A 17,226-nucleotide genomic window follows, 5' to 3' on the forward strand; every position below is an offset into this window, starting at 1 on the left:
TGAATAAATTTTCAAAAAAAAAAAATTCTTTAAATACTCTATGATATGCGTGGAATGCATAGCATAATATTTTGTGGGTATTTGTGCCCTTATAAGATGTTGAGACGCCATTGTTAAACTTCTTGTGTTATGGATTTTTTAATCACTCGCCCACTTTTATTGTTGTTTCCGGTAAATTTAATTAAAAAAAATCTATAAAATACTCTTTGATATGTTTGGAATGCATTGCATAGCATTTCGTGAGTATTTATGCCCTTTTCGGATGTTGAGACGCCATTTTTAAACTTCCTGCGCTATGGATTTTTAAATCACTCGCCCTCTTTTATCGGTTTACGGTAACTTCATTTTTTTGCTACATTGCCAGACAAAAATGGATATAACTTCTGAACTATTAAAGATACATGCATGAAATTTAGAACACACATTCTTTAGACTATTAGGAAACTTTTCTCTGTAACAGAATTTTGTTAATTGATTTCATTTTAAAACTACGTCCGTTTGTTCGTAAGAAAGGAATTCAGAAAAGTGTTATTAAATTTCAATTGTTTATTTTACAAACGTAGGGACAAATATCAAAATTCTGTTACAGACAGTTTGTAGAGCATGCTCTTGCAAGTACATTGCAAATTACTGGATGAATCTACCTTTAAAAATGGTTTAGATAAATCAGTTTTAGTAAAATCGTGCATTGGGTATATTTTTTTCAAATCTGGGCCCCCAAATAATTTTTTTTCAAAATATTTGTTTTTGGTTCAGTTGCTACAGCTATGAGCTCTCTACATACAAAAAATTAATATTTTACACCAAATAGGAAAAAAGTAAAAAAAAAAAAAAATACCATCCTCTCCTCTTAATGTTAGCGCAATTTGAAAGAAATAAAATAAAAATTTCGGAATTCCTATAAAAAGTCAAAGCAAATCATAGTAGGCCTATGACATATTTCCATCTATTCATATCTCACAATACATTGAGTCAACTTTTTCACATCCTTGGTAACAAACAGGCTATATCATATTATATTTCTGTTCGTAATTGAACTTTTCTTTCTTACATTCGTTGAAGTCGCGATGAACAGGATTTTGACCACTTCATGCAGCACACTGATACTTCCCAATCTTCATGTTTTACTGCAGATGCTGTGTATTAATCCGACGCTTTCAGTACTTGGATGTGGTTGCTTCCCCTTCCTGACACTCCACATATTAGTAGAAACCTGAAAAAGCAATTGTTTTAGTAGTACAACAACCATCATAACAGAAAACAAACACAACACGAAACAAAACAAAAGACATGACACAAAAAAAAAAAACACAAAAGTCTGCAATACGTTGGAAAATAAAGCACTGCACTACAGAGCACTGGAAAACAATTCATTGCAATAAAATGTAATAGAATTGAATGAAATAATGCAATATAATGAATTAAAATAGAACATAATGCACTAAAATTCAGTACAGTGCAACACAATACAAAGAAATGCAGAATTTAATCAGTTATAAGTGTTCAGCGACGTGCACGAAAGAAATGGAATATATACTTCCGCACGAGAATTTATTTACGAATAGGATAGAACTCTATGAGAGGCTGGAAACTTGATTTCAGAAAAAGGGAAACGTCCTAAAAAGCATGTGACCGCAAATATTGTGTATCAGATGCATCAGAAGCCCACGTAATTCAATTAGATAAGCTAGTAGGGAATTGCAAGGTTCTCATTCAACAGTTCAGGACATTCTTCACAAGTATCTCTGTTTGCGTACTTACAAATTCCAACTCCATCATCGTAGACCAAAGGATTTCCAAGAAAGAGCTGATTTCGGTGCTGAGATGATTCGCCATATCAATGAAAATCAGCACGCACTGCACTTCACGTTGTGGCATCCATATCTCTACTGACAAGGGAACTGATGCAAAACCTGTCATCATTCCGTTTCCGTGCGTGCGCGGTAGATGACGCAATAATCACCTTGCAAGTGTGAGAGAAAAAATGTCGGAGAATTTTTATATCTATTAAGCTTTAGGTTACAAAATTATAATGTATAATTTTTGCGTTATATGTTATTATTTATATTTACTTTAGCTCAGACACCCTCTATTTTTGCCTTCTGCACATAGTAAGCAAACAGCCTCAAATTACTTTCGACTGGCAAAATTTCTTTTAAAATTTATTTCGCGGGAATAAGAGTGCCAGTGAACAAGGAAAACACGTATATTGAGGATCGACTGTATTTGAATGGATGTGTCACCACCTAGCAATGGCAGTCATGGAACTCTGACAAATTGTATGCATCCAGTTTACAAGGAACTATAACCTTCATTGCAGAACTTTTCTCCAGTGGCGGCCGCTCTTTATGTGCTGCAGAACACAGTTATTTTCTGTCCCTAGCATAATCTTATTTATGTTTTCTTTCTTTCATTCGTGTTACAATGCACGAAGAATCGGGAAATGCTATTGTCTATAAAGTGTGCGTCGTCTGCAAGTCCCAGGCTAACTTCCTTATCGCAATGAACTGAAGTGAAATGCAGCGAACCTTGCACATGCGCAGAGAGCTTACATTCTCTTGATGTATGACGTAATCTATGGTTTCGCATTATAAACAGTGTGAGCTGCAAGGGAAAGCAGCTAGTTGAAATGACTCATTCGCATTGGCGTTTTATAAAATCTACAACAATCAGGAGTGAGTGACTATTTGTATAGATGGGTTATACAATCTACAAACAATTTCGCGGACGTCACGACATCTCTGAGGAGTAGTAGTGTACTATTTGTGAGTTTGTATCGTATTTTACAAGTCCTGATCGCAGAATGTAGGGACCACTATTTTATTCTTATGCTAATTATTAAACTTTCCTGTAAAACTGAAACGTATTGTTTATAACATTTATTAGCTTATTTATATGTACTATATTTAATACAACTTAATTCAAAGATGTTGTACTCCTATTCTACTCCTTCAACCTTCCGACAGGTTCCCTCAATACACCGGAATGCTATTCGAATTTAAAACTTTGATTGCTGGTTGCCGACATGGAGGGGTTCAACTTCAAAGTAATTGGCAGCAGTGTTGCCAACTGGCCGAAAATTCCGTCAGTTCCGTCAAAACTGACGTAATTTCAATGTAGCGTTCGGGAAAAGAATGGCTTTGATGGGTGACGAATTTTCTGGCGGAAATTACGATTTACATCGTATTTGACTTTTTTAGCTGCTGTCATTTTAATTGTTTAATTTTTTAAGGAGCGTAAACCACTCCAGCACATCAACTGCAGAACTAGAGACAGATGATGTGGATGAATTATTATCATTTTAATCAAGATTGGTATGGAAGTTGCGTCAATATTTGCTTTCATTTGAATATAGATATATTGAGTGGATCTTACTTTTTATTTTGGCGGATTCTGACGTATTTCCAGGTGTTAGACTGACAGGAATACAATTTATGTGTTGGCAACACTGATTGATAGCTTCTGCAACATGGACTTCACACTACTCCGATAGTGAGTAGATCAACCAAATTTTAACGACTTTTTAAGTGAATTTCCCATATTGTAGCACACTCCTACTTTTTGCCACGAACCGGTACTGCTTTTCTCGTGAATGGAATGCAGTAACTATTGGAACACCAGCCACTATTGAATGTGATGATGGTGGATTCAATCGTTAGAATTCTGTGAAACTTGCTTTGAGCAAGAATGCTTTCTTAGGCTACGAGATTTGCAAACTTCAAACTGATTCTCTTGTAAATAAGCTGCTATTTTTAACGTTTATTGAAATTTTCCCTCCGATTTCGCATCTATTTATAGATACCATCAAGCCAAAGCGACTGAAAGGTCCGGGGTTTGATCCCAGGTGGTGACAGGATTTTTTCTCGTTGCCAAACTTTCAGAACGGCCCCGAGGTTCACTTAGCCTCCTATAAAATTGAGTACCGAGTCTTTCCCGGAGGTGAAGGGCGGTCAGAGCGTGGTGCCGATCACACCACCTCATTCTAGTGCCGAGGTCATGGAAAGCATGGGGCTCTACCTCCATGCCCCCCAAGTGCCTTCATGGCATTTTACGGGGATACCTTTACCTTTTATCAAACCAAAACTTGTTGGAAACCATTCATGTCTTGGTGTATACAGCTTTGAAAATGGAACTGATAACCAGATGCAAATATATTATACATGGTTGAAAACTGCAAAATCTTCAACATTTCTCCAAATATTTCATCTGCTCTTCATATTATACCACGATCGTTACATTAAAAAAAAAAACATTCTGTGAAGAAGTCAACCGTCTCTTTACCCTTAAGTATTTGTTAAAATACACAGTATACAATGGAGGATGACAATTCTGTCTTACCTGGAGATCGAAGACTGGGAACGGAAGCAATTGGGAAGACAAGCCGATGAAACACATGGCTGGCAGCTCCTTGTGGATGAGGTGCTTGTAGAGGGGCATCAGTCGTCGACTCTTCATGGAGACTTATTATTCTGGGGTCAGGAAGGTAAATCTGAACTTTTAGCCTGAGATAGAAAGAGTTCACACTACTTTAGTCCTTGTTCTCATTACGTATAGTTTCTTAGAAACTACACACTTCAACATTTCACATATTTCAAAAAGTTTCTTTACATACTTGAGGAAAGATAATAAAATGGTAAGGTGTCTCCAAATACTTCTACTACTCCTCATATTATCATACCACATCTCCCACATTGCAAAAAATTTCATGTGATACAATGAATCGCATCTTAGGCTGGAAATACTATTACTAATTAGGGCCTACTAGAAACTGGAATCCTAGCCACTACTCTTTAAAGTTAAGTGAGTACAGATTTTGTGCAATGAATCAAATGACCTTGCGAAGAGTAGTGGCGCGTGATGCTGTACGATGGAAACAGACTATTCCCGCATCAAGGACAACAAACACACACATAAAAAATGATTTCAAGAGTAGGGCAGTGTTGTGTATTACAAAATCATACTCTGGAGCAAATCTGAAACATGATAAAGTATTCCTACTACCATCAGGTGAACAACTACTTTGTGAATCTAATAGTGTATCTCGTATGTGACAATAATATTAAACTCATAATAAATTGTTTCCAAGGAAATTTTTTAATTATATTGTAATGATAGCTAGGAAGTTCGTATCGTAATTCCGATGTTGAATTTGGACTGTAACGCAACCTAACGCATAGCAGCATGAGACGTCAACATTTAACAGAGAATAATCCGGGAACAAATAAACGTGTTACGCACTCCTGTTTGCATAATCATTTAACCACAGATGAGTTTATTATTTTGGAATCATGCATATTATTAACATTACGTAAATAATGCAATAATAACAGAATAGCTCACTTTGTTCAGAAATTAAAATATTAATATAAATTAACAATATTCTTCAAACTATTCACGACTGTACACAGTTCCATAGAATGACACAATGCATTGTTTATGTGAACTGCGTATCGTCTGTAGCGAGCGGTAGCAGAGCGAGACATGGGTGACATCTATACTCCTCGCTGTACTCAACTGAAATCTACTGTTTTGGTACGAACTTCCTACCTATGATCGTCAGACACACTTCATCCTATCAATTTAATTTTTTTTATAAATTAAGTACCCTGCTGTAAATACCATCTTTCAAAACAGATTGTGTCAGTCTTACATAAATTAAACACAATTATGTCGCCACTTACACATTCATGCTGTCTTCCGAGTTCCTCTATCCACTTCTGAACTTTCGTACAGTTGTTTTAAGCAAATTTATTTCAACTAGTATTGCATACTATCATAAACAAAGCTAAACTGAAGTATGCTGTACTTGTTCAGTAGTAAGGGACCTGTTGTAGATTGACTCTGTGTTGCGCACTACTTTTGTTTGTGTGCAGGGTGTCTACCAGTGGCGGATGGTGGTTTGAAATATGGTGGTGCACAATGGATATCGAAGAGGAGTTAAACATACTTTACTTTAAAGTTTAAAACCGTGTATAACCTGAGGGCGTATACATATAAAGCTAATTTATATGCAATTAATAAGTAAAATGACTAAATACAAGCATACCTATTTATACAGAAAGTCCAAAAGTGGAAGGGGTCTTGGGCGGAGCTCTCTATATTGCGATTTACCCTCATGAAAAACATTTGAGCACAGAATAGTCATCAGAATGCTACCAAGTATCAAGTGCAAAGTTTTCCTTCATAAAATTCAAATGCAGCTTTCGTAGGCTGTCGGGAGATAGCAGCACTTATTGTCAGAACGACAACTCTTAGAACTTTAAAGAAAAATACAAGCTCCTTTATGTATTGTGCCGTTTGTGTGCATGTAGATTGAGAAAGTTATATGCCAAATATGCGACTGTTCGTTGCACAAGCCGAATGAATACATTTTTCATGCTCATTACTTCGGACAAATGTCTAGTTGAAACAGATACTTTCCCAGTGAATTTAGTTTCTTCTGCACTGACGTTGGTGACCATGTCAGGGAGTGCGACAAACCGTTCTCAATGAGGAAAGCAGTAGACCACGCCTCTAATCCCTCTGTCCCCGCATAGCCGAACATCTCTATAAACTACCTTTCCTAGGTTTTCAACGTCTTTGTAAACCAAAGAGGCTCGGAGGCTCCTGCAGACGTACAAAACGAGACGCCAGCTGCAGACAGTCATGAAAGAAAATTGTAAAATAAAATTATATTTTTAACAGTAAAAAAGCCGGGAGATTAGGAAAATTACTGGGGGGGTGTACAAACCTGCAACCCTCTTGAGAAGCCGCCACTGGTGTCTACTGAAGGACACGTGCCATATAGTATACCCAGGGCACACTTACACCAATTCCAATGTTGTGGGACTAAGAAAACGGTATTTACTAATTACATACACACGATGTAGCATGACAATTCTGTGTTACCTGGAAGTGAAAAGTGAGGAACGCAAGCACTTGAAAGGCTGGCAGACGAAACACATGGTAGGCAGCTCCGTTTGGATGGGGTGATTGTAGAGGCACTACTCGGCTACCTTCAATGGGGACTTCGCATTACGGCGTCAGGAAAATAAAGCTGAACTGGGAATAGTATACACTACGAAACCTGCGAATGAAACAGCATTACACAGAAATTATAACGTCACCAATAAAAGGCAATAGGGGATCCGCTTTGGAAACCGGGGTTTTTGGAAATATAAAGATACTCTTAATCAATAACTTTATAAATAGTGGTATCGTAAAGTAAGCTCATTATAAATTTCAGTAAATATAATAATATAGGCCTACTTATACTACACACAAACTTCGGTATTTCTCCACACTACACAATTCCTCGGCCTCATATCACTTAAACAATCCCCTCAACTAATCCACTAACCTTATCACTAAAGGCCGAATTTCTAAGCACAATCAAACATTAAAATAAGCAAGCAAATAAGCACGAAAAATGGTGAAAATAATCAAAAACGAATACACGGAAACAGTAAAATAAGCAGGAAAATGGTGAAAATAAGCACCAAAATAAACAGAAGTGAATACACGGAAATATGATGATAAATTCTTCGTTTCGTAGAGCTCTTACCTTATTGAAGGCTGTTGCAGTATAAAAGGAAGGTCATCCTGAGATTTTCCTGTGTGAAGCTCCTGTGTTTGTCAGTGAAAAATGATTTGTGCAGTGCCAGGCGTTGGAATGTTCTTTCGATGGAATGTCGGAACCCGCTAATGCTAAACACAAGTCTTTCAGAAATGTATCACTAGAACTCGATTGTTCACCCATACTGCTTTTAATCAGTTGCTGGTTTAACTTATATTTATTCCTAAATCTCTCCCTATGCCGCGTTGTATTAATATGCTGCACAATGTCATACTTTTTCTTCGCAGAAACACTCTTTTCACACATCAAACAAAATAAGACACTGCCGTCCTCAATGAAAATATTACTTCCAAACTCATTTACGCATTTGCGTAAGAATGCTGATTGAGAGGTTTTTGTGGGTGACATTCTTTAACTACAACAACGAGCAATCACACACACCTAACTGAAGCAACGCGTGTTGCACAACTTGTACACTGCAGCTTGGAACTCGGGGATTCACCATCCATGCACATGACATCATTCCGATAACGCGATGAGTGCGATAGCCGATTGACCTGCCTAGTCGCAGAAGCTTGGCGGGGAATCCCAAGGTTCTCTCCTAATTAGAACTACACCGTATTATTTCACAACATCCTGGATCATGTCTTAGCATTGATTTCTTACGTATTCGACTGAAGTTAATTTTTTATTAGCCAATAAAAGAAAGGGAATCGATGATAAATGACGGCTAGGAGTGAAAAATGTACTTTTAAAATTACAGTTTTGGGTAAAATACGCTGTTTTAATTAAAAATCGTAAATGAGTAAGCAAAAACGTTTTCTTGCGAAATAAACATTTATAAGCACTAACAAACATACTTAAAACTGTTTATCTAGGTGTGTCTTACGAAGTATAACCTTTCTGCTTACCTTTAAAAGTGTGAAAAAGAATATGCATTTTGCTTAGTAATCCGGGCTTTACTTATCACATACCTCGACTTGGAACTAATGCATGACGTCATTTATATTCGATCACCGATACTAGGAAATTAGCTTTTGTATGAACAAAATAAAGCGCACCTTCAATAACTCCCCACACGGGAGAGAAAAAGTACTTAAATCGTTCAAAACTTTTCACATTCCTCGGCCTCATGACATATTAATGTTCCCTAAACTAACCTAACCTAACCTTGTCACCTACCTTGGTCTCATGTCACTTAGCTATCTCCTCATTTAACACATATAGCCCTTAACGAAACGCAAATCAGACGGCAGTCCCGTTACTCACATCCACGATCGTAATAAACCATTCTCGAACAGCACAGCAATCAAATAAAATCCTAAAATCTACTGCGGCCGAAATAAAAAAAATTAATTATACCAACATCGAAAACTTAAATCTCAAATCCACTGTCTACTAAACCAACAAACTTCTATCCTATAACAAATCAATGAATGACTAATGACGTAACACAATACACGTCAACACAGACATCACATAAGAAAATAGTTCCAACGTCTGGTATCGGAATTAGTGATGAGAAGAGCTCGGATGTTTGGCAAAATGCCTTTTTTTACTGGGTGGAAGTAAATCATTATTTGCACAGATATATATGTGGTTTGGAGTAAATGAAAGTGATAGGGCCTATTTCTATTTTGCCTATTTTGCCTTTTTGAGGTGTATCTTACTAACAAAAAGCTTTTTTTTGTCATTTTAAAGCAATATTTCTTGTTTATTTACAATTTTCTAATTGTGATGTAATGTGTATGAAATTTAAATATTTGAAACAATGACTAACTTTACTAACAATAAAAGTAATTTTTCGGTGCTTTAATACTATTTGTGTAATATGAATAATGATCGACAATCCACAGTTACAAATAAATAATATATATAATATTCTCATATCTTCACAGTACCAACAATCAGCTTTATAATTTTAAATATTGAGCCCGTTCTCATAGAAGATGTCACGTAGCATTTTCAATTGTTTGCTTTCATAGTTTTGAAATCTTACTGTTACAATTTTGTGCTACACGTGTTTATTATTGTAGTAGAAAGAAATATGAGTGAGAAACAATCAGCTATTGTCGGATGACAGAAGGTATAAGATCGGTTAGCTGGAATGCCTAAATTCAGTAAACCATTGAAAAGTAAACTTCGTGCTTACGTTAGTGAATTTGGTGCCCATATGTTTTCAACCGATGGAACAGTGTTGTTATGTAAGTTTTGTGAAAAGACAGTTAATCACGAAAAAAAGTATTTTATAAGTCAACATGTGTCACCTACGAACTAAATATGTGAGGTATGTTGATATTATTTAGGCCTAAATTCATTGCTAAAATATATTTTGCTTTTTTTTTTCAAATATTATTGTGCCTTTTTTACGTTTTATTGCCTGCCTATTTTAACTACTATAAATGCCTAAACATCAGGGCTGTAGTGATGAGAACGGCTTGGCCTTTTCCCGCTTACTATGCAATCGGCAATACAAAAGTCAGTTCTTCATTTCCCCACCAGGTTGAACTAGGATCGCGAGCTTACAGGAGCCGACGAGCCGGGGTTTAACTCGCAGCAGGCTCGCAGCTCTACCTGCATTGCATGGCTCTTAATTGCTGTTCATGTTTATTGACATCTAAATTCTTCTAAAAAGAGTAAACAAATGCCCTCCATAATCGATAGAGACATTAATGTTTACCGTTCGGTAGCCGCAAATTTGGATACATCGTTGAAGACTCACGAAACGGCATTTCCCAACCTAGCATGTGTGGCTAAGAAAATTCTGTGTGCCAGCCACAAGCGCACCCAGCGAACGCGTTTTGAGTATAGCAATCTCTTTCTATTCCTAAGGAATCGACCATGTGGTTCCTACATTAGCAAGGTTATGTTATTCAATGCTACAGGTATAATGCAATAATGCTTTGCAATAATTATAATTAAGATTGTAGTAAGCTTTTATTTACATTTAGTAAGAGAGTCAACATTTTGTTTCAACAGTTTGAATTTTCGTTGCATTTGGGAACGTGACAAATATTTATTGAATGAAATTTTAAGTTGAAAACGTTTCCAAAAATATGTTCAATTAAAAGTTTCTTTTACAAGAATGAAACATTCAGTGCGTTATTCTGTGAAAAGTAATTTATTTTCTTTCAGATGTTTGTCATACTGGAAGGATTTGACTACTGTACATAAATATTCTACTAGATTATTTCATTTAGTGATTTTCATTAAAAGATAGATTTAAGAAAATAAATAAATATGCAAGTACGATGTAAGCGTATATTTGATTTCGATTTGGAAAGCACATTTTTTTTCTATATGCATAGATAAATCAATATTCTCCATGCAATTTAAAGTTGTAATATATGTTTCTTTGTTTCACTGCCAGGCTAGTTTAGTCACTCTAGAGGATAACGCCTACCGCAAGGCAATCTGCTGAACATGAAACTCGAGAAGAGCCGGGCCGCTGAAGAGAGCTCTGCTTGGCTCGAGCTCTTGCTTAGGCAGGAAGGAGAGCTACGAGCCGGGCCAAGAGCCTTGTTTTCTCATGTCTAATCGGAATGTATACTAGACCCGCTGAGCCTGTAGCCTGTGGTAGTAAAAGTTCACACCACTTTCTCCATTGTATTCATTAGAAATAATTACACACTTCATTTGCCATAGAAAGCGTTTCTAAGTAGACCTATTTGACGAAAGCGCTAAACTGCAGAATAAGGTACGTTAGCTTTCAACCGTGTCGTTACGTTGGTAACTTAATGCAACCAAATTCACAATGTCACCAATATATAGGTATGACTTTTGCCTGTAACGTCGTTATCAGGAGAAATTTGCTTTCTTCTCTCTACCTCCTTCGTTCTGAACATTACTGAGAGGTAGCGCCACTGTTAGCGACAATGTTAGTTGAGATTTGTTGAGGAGATATGTTAATCTAAATTAGATGCACTGGCACCGATAAGGTTTACTAATATTTCGGAATGTACTGTCGTTAGAATTATGTTGTTCTTAACTATTAATCTTTTGAAATACTCGTATATTTACGTTAGCATTGAATACTGTTGTTTTCTTATTGAAATGGACGTCGTGTTCTAACTTACTATGTATTTGCGTAAATATTACGATGTAAAGGTTACGTGGTTTAGTTAAAGCAAGAGCTTAGTAACATGATGCCTATGAATGTGAGAAGATTGCAGTGCGATTGATGAGATAGAGCGACATGAGGCCAAGGAATGTAAGAAGGTTAGGTTAGTTGAGTTTTGCCTGTAACGTCGTTATCAGGAGAAATTTGCTTTCTTCTCTCTACCTCCTTCGTTCTGAACATTACTGAGAGGTAGCGCCACTGTTAGCGACAATGTTAGTTGAGATTTGTTGAGGAGATATGTTAATCTAAATTAGATTCACTGGCACCGATAAGGTTTACTAATATTTCGGAATGTACTGTCGTTAGAATTATGTTGTTCTTAACTATTAATCTTTTGAAATACTCGTATATTTACGTTAGCATTGAATACTGTTGTTTTCTTATTGAAATGGACGTCGTGTTCTAACTTACTATGTATTTGCGTAAATATTACGATGTAAAGGTTACGTGGTTTAGTTAAAGCAAGAGCTTAGTAACATGATGCCTATGAATGTGAGAAGATTGCAGTGCGATTGATGAGATAGAGCGACATGAGGCCAAGGAATGTAAGAAGGTTAGGTTAGTTGAGGGGATAGACAAGTGACAGGAGACCGAGGAATGTGGCAAGTTTAGAGTGGGTTTGATGAGGGGATATACGCGTGACAGGAGACGAGGACTATGGTAAGATTAGAGTGGGTTAGTTTGGGGATAGCTAAGTGACAAGAAATCGAGGACTGTACAGTAATTTTAAGACAAAGACATGATTAGGTGAAATCTTGCAGAAGCGTGGTTGCTTTTTCAGTTTTTTATTTGATACATGATGCTAGATGGATGAATTTCTGATAACGTCACACAATATATTTCAAAATGTCTATTTTCTTTTCTCGAACTGAAACCTCGCTCGTATTTCCTTTTGTTTCACCACGACCGAATGGGTCTTCCCTCCGTTAGCGATGTTTCTAGTCGGCCATGGTCCTTATGATATTCTGTTTCATAAAGTTGATAAACAATATGATTGATCAATGCGATAAATCCAAAGGGCTCCCAACCAAGTATTGAACTCCGAAAGTAAAGACAAAAAACAGTCACAATATGGGACTATCAATATTTTTTGTTTGTTAATTTTTGTTGTTAATGTATAAATTACTTTTTACGTGTTATTTTTTGTGTTAAAACAGAGGAAACTGCGTTTATTTGACTTCATAGAGTACAATTTATAGGTGCATATTTTTGTTACTGTATTTATAATGAAGGAACAACTGGATAATACGCACGGTAGGCCAAAGCACAGTCTACTATATACAGTCGCGAAGCTCAATATGTAGTAAAAATGCAAACATGGGTAGTTGCCCACCACTAGGATCGCTACTATCGCCTCATCATCGCAGATCTCTCTCCTAGTAGACGACAAAATATGTTACACTTTCGTTGTGTTCTTTTGGAAAAATTGACACCTTCCTTCCATTATTGAAATATTAAATGCATAAAATTAATTTATTATTTTAATGAAGCATATTAAATTCCACCATAAACTCGAAGATACCTGCAAGAAATAGGTTAATATTATTTTTGTTTGTGCAAAACGAACTGAAATTTACTATAATCGCTTCACTCATTCAAGATTATAGCGATAATTAACTATGAAACCAATAAATATTAATTTTCATTTCCCTTTACAACAATAATAATGGAAATATGAATTAATGGAGTAACTTACGTGTACCGGTACTTGTAGTGTAGGCTTACGTAGTTAAAGTGGGATGAGGTTAAGCAATAATAATCACACCAGAATTGGAAATAAAACGTGATCAATAAATTTTATTGTAACATACTTTTTCTACGTCTCTAGTAAAGTAACAAATAAAAATAACAACAAAATTAACAGCTATAATTAAAAACATATCCTTTGGAAAATAAAGTAGGCCTAAGCAATAATAATCCTACCTGAATTGAAAATAAAACGTGATCAATAAATTTCATTAAAACAAACTTAATTTTTCTACGTCTCTAGTAAAATATTATTATTCCAATTATTGTATTTTAGCCATTAACATTTTCATTACAACCAATAACGAACATTTCACAAGCATCAATGTGAAATACGCAACGAGCTAGCACTCGATGGAAATACGACACAGTCCAAAGTCGACCGTGGACAGTCTATTGTTTCTAGTTGCTAACCGCTTGGAGCGCTTTATCACGAGATTTGCAAAAAATCACCTCAAGCTTCGCGACTATATATAGTAGACTGTGACCAAAGTCCGTAATCGACGTTGCTCTCTGGCAACTAGGTTAGTCACCGGGCCGTACTGAGCCGTGTCAAACAAAAACAATCCAAATGGTGATAGTAAAATTCGCGACTATATTCTTAAATAATTCACTCCATTAGTCAAGTTCAAGGTTTATGCAGTACAACAGCGATGTTTTGAATGCACAAAATGAAAATGCAGATGTAGTAAGATCTTAAAGTAGGTTATCACAACGAAATAAAGGGGGGAAAAGGTGTATTTCAGGGAATATCATTCAAATGAAGGAAAGTAAATTTCCGGTTATTATTCACCAAAGCGTTAAGTACGTAAATATGACCGCGTTACCGTTTTATTTGTAGTCTAGATAAAATACCTCGTCTTTTACAAAGAAAACTTTTAGCGGCCATGAAATTATTCACCGCTTTCATCATATTATTGTTTACCAATATTACGAAACAAAAGCTATCATAATGGCCATGAGCGACAGGCTCATTTTGGCTGTCTGCGCATGCGCGGACTTGGATGATAAAAACCTAAACTAACTAAACCTAACCTTCGTATAAAATGCAAGATGTGTAATGGGAGCAAGAAGGGATCTTCTTGATTTGATATGGAAGGTACACACGAGAATAAAGGGCGCGCTTCCACACAGGGGCAGTGGCATTTCTTCTAAGGTTAGAGCCCAGTTTAGGTGTGTGTGTATTACTCTGGGCTCTAACCTTAGAGGAAATGTCACTGCCCCTGTACGGAAACGTGCCTCATTGCACCGAAATTTTTCTTCATTTATTTAAATGATACTGCCTGAACCACATCATTATTTCTCCTTTATTTCGCTGTGATATTCTCTTATAATAGTTGACTTATTTTCTATTTTGTTTTAGTGCATTCAAGACACCTCCGGTCTCGGTAAACCTTAGACTTGACTATTACAGTCAATTATTTAAGAATATAGTCGCGAATTTTACTACTGAAATTTCGATTGTCTTTCGTTTCACACGGCTCGGTTCGGACCGGTAACTAGTTGCTAGTGACTAGCGTAGTCGACGTTGCTCTAGGATCCGCTTTATTCAATTGTTACGACGAAAGATAATAAAATGGTAAAATGTCTCCAATACTTCTAGGTGAATCTTTATGTCCCAGCCACTAATAAATAAATATAAAATACCTTGAAAATGCCTTGTATTTATAGTATTGATTAGTAGAAATTGATGTGATCATTGGGAGAGCTGTAGGCCTAAGCCCCCCCCAAACCGCCATAAATACGTACCTTACTTCACTTCAGGCTTAACGACACTACTGCCTACTTAAAAGGCTACTGTGTCATAAATTCAATATAAAAAAGATCCTAGTTGAATAACGTAGTGCTTGATACTATTGAACGTATTTGGATACTTAAAATTTCTTAACAATATTGTTAAAATTTTAATAAGTTGAAAAATAATCTAATGTAGTATTTCTTAAATCTAATGCAGTACTGGTACCTTACTTGTATACGAAAATCGTCGTGCGTGAACGAAAAATACCGCCATATTTTTTTTTTAATGTAACAGTGGGTTTCAGTGTTTCCAACATAGTAATAATGCTATACACCTAACCTCTCTCATAATACTACACACCTAATCAAACCTAACCTGTCACATAATAATACACACCTGTAGTAACATTCCTCACATTTAATATAATTTCGTTTTCATGTACTGCCGGCTCTGCCAATCGTGTCGGTTTCAATATACTGGAAGTGGATCGTACTAATACTACTAATTCGAAGAAGAAGCAATGGCGACTTTCACAATAATTACATTTTACATGTTTCGTGATATTGTAATAATAATTATCTATATATAGTACAATAAGATTTTAAATGTGTTGTGGTTGTGATAAAACACATTCGCCACATTCGCAGTGATAAAATTGTGCAATATTCGTTGAGTGACTGGTGGATGCTCTAGATTGATGTTATCTTAAAATACTGTTACTAATTTATGTTAGGATGGCAACTCTCGTCTTACTTGGAAGTGAAAGACTAAAATGAAACACTTATAAGGGACAGACCGACGAATGTTATGTTATGCTTGGATCGGATATTTGTAGAGATGCCTCACTCACAAACCGCGAGGTAACCGTATTCTTTATTTTAGCCTTTCTACATTAATTAAGAAATGGTAGGATACGAGATATGTTTTTTAAATAGTTTATTTAACGACTCTGTATCAACTACTAGAATATGTAGCTTCGATGGGATTGATGATAGCAATAGCTAGATGGTATTTTGCGAGGTGAAGCCGAGAATTCCGCATAGATTACCTGGCATTCGCCTTATGGTTTGGGGAAAACCTCCATAAAACCGAACTAGGTAATCAGACCAAGCGGGAAGATATTTTGTTACTAACAAATCACTTCATATTTTCATGTGAATTTTACGAAGACGGAGCAGTAATTGTTTAATACAGTGGTGAAAATGATAAATAGCATCAAACAAATTGAATAATAAACAGGAACGACAATCATATGAATCAGAACGAATCCTAATAATCAGAGTTTCTCCACTCACCTAATTTCAGAACGTCCTTGATAGGAAGACTTTCTCTCTTCTGTTGGAATTCTCTTGTCCACAGATCCTTGCGATATTCCTAGCACAGTTTTTTCCTTGATTGATTTCAATTTCACATATTCACAAAGAATTCATGCTTTTACTGAAGAAAACACAACTTTTGCCATCTTAGTAAGTCTATGCTGCCATCTTGTACAACAACAGCGTTCTTTCAGGCAAGCCAACATTACACTACAAACTTTACCAACAATATGCAATTCAAATATACCATAATTGATGGACTAATGACAAACAATTTTCCGCTGAAATCTCACTCCTTCCCGAAGTGTAATATTCACTCGGTTGTACAGATTTGAAAATGAGTTATTTTTTAGAAACTTACTTTATTACAGTTTCCTCCACAAAAAGTTCAACTGTAGACATCGTACGGAGTGGTTGTCTGAGTAGTGAGCTAAGATTATTGTAATTCTTTGTGTTTGAATGTTTGGTTGTGTTTGTTCTTGTGGACGTTAGATCAGATACTATTTAGAGCAGTTGACTCAATTATACATAATTATAATATATGTATATATTTGTTTTTTTGTTTTTTTTTCTATTAGTGAAGTAATTCATATATACTGCTAGTTGGTGACTTATTTGGTGGTGTTTCAAGATGGAAGGTCCCGGGGGACCTTCCTACAACAAAGAGGACATGGACTTGGATACTACAGAATTGAGGGAAGTCGGCGGTAGTTCTATCCCCGTACTCAATTCTAATCAATCTGAGCCTCTA

The sequence above is a fragment of the Periplaneta americana genome, chromosome 10, assembly GCF_040183065.1.
Source record: "Periplaneta americana isolate PAMFEO1 chromosome 10, P.americana_PAMFEO1_priV1, whole genome shotgun sequence".
NCBI lineage: Eukaryota > Metazoa > Arthropoda > Insecta > Blattodea > Blattidae > Periplaneta > Periplaneta americana.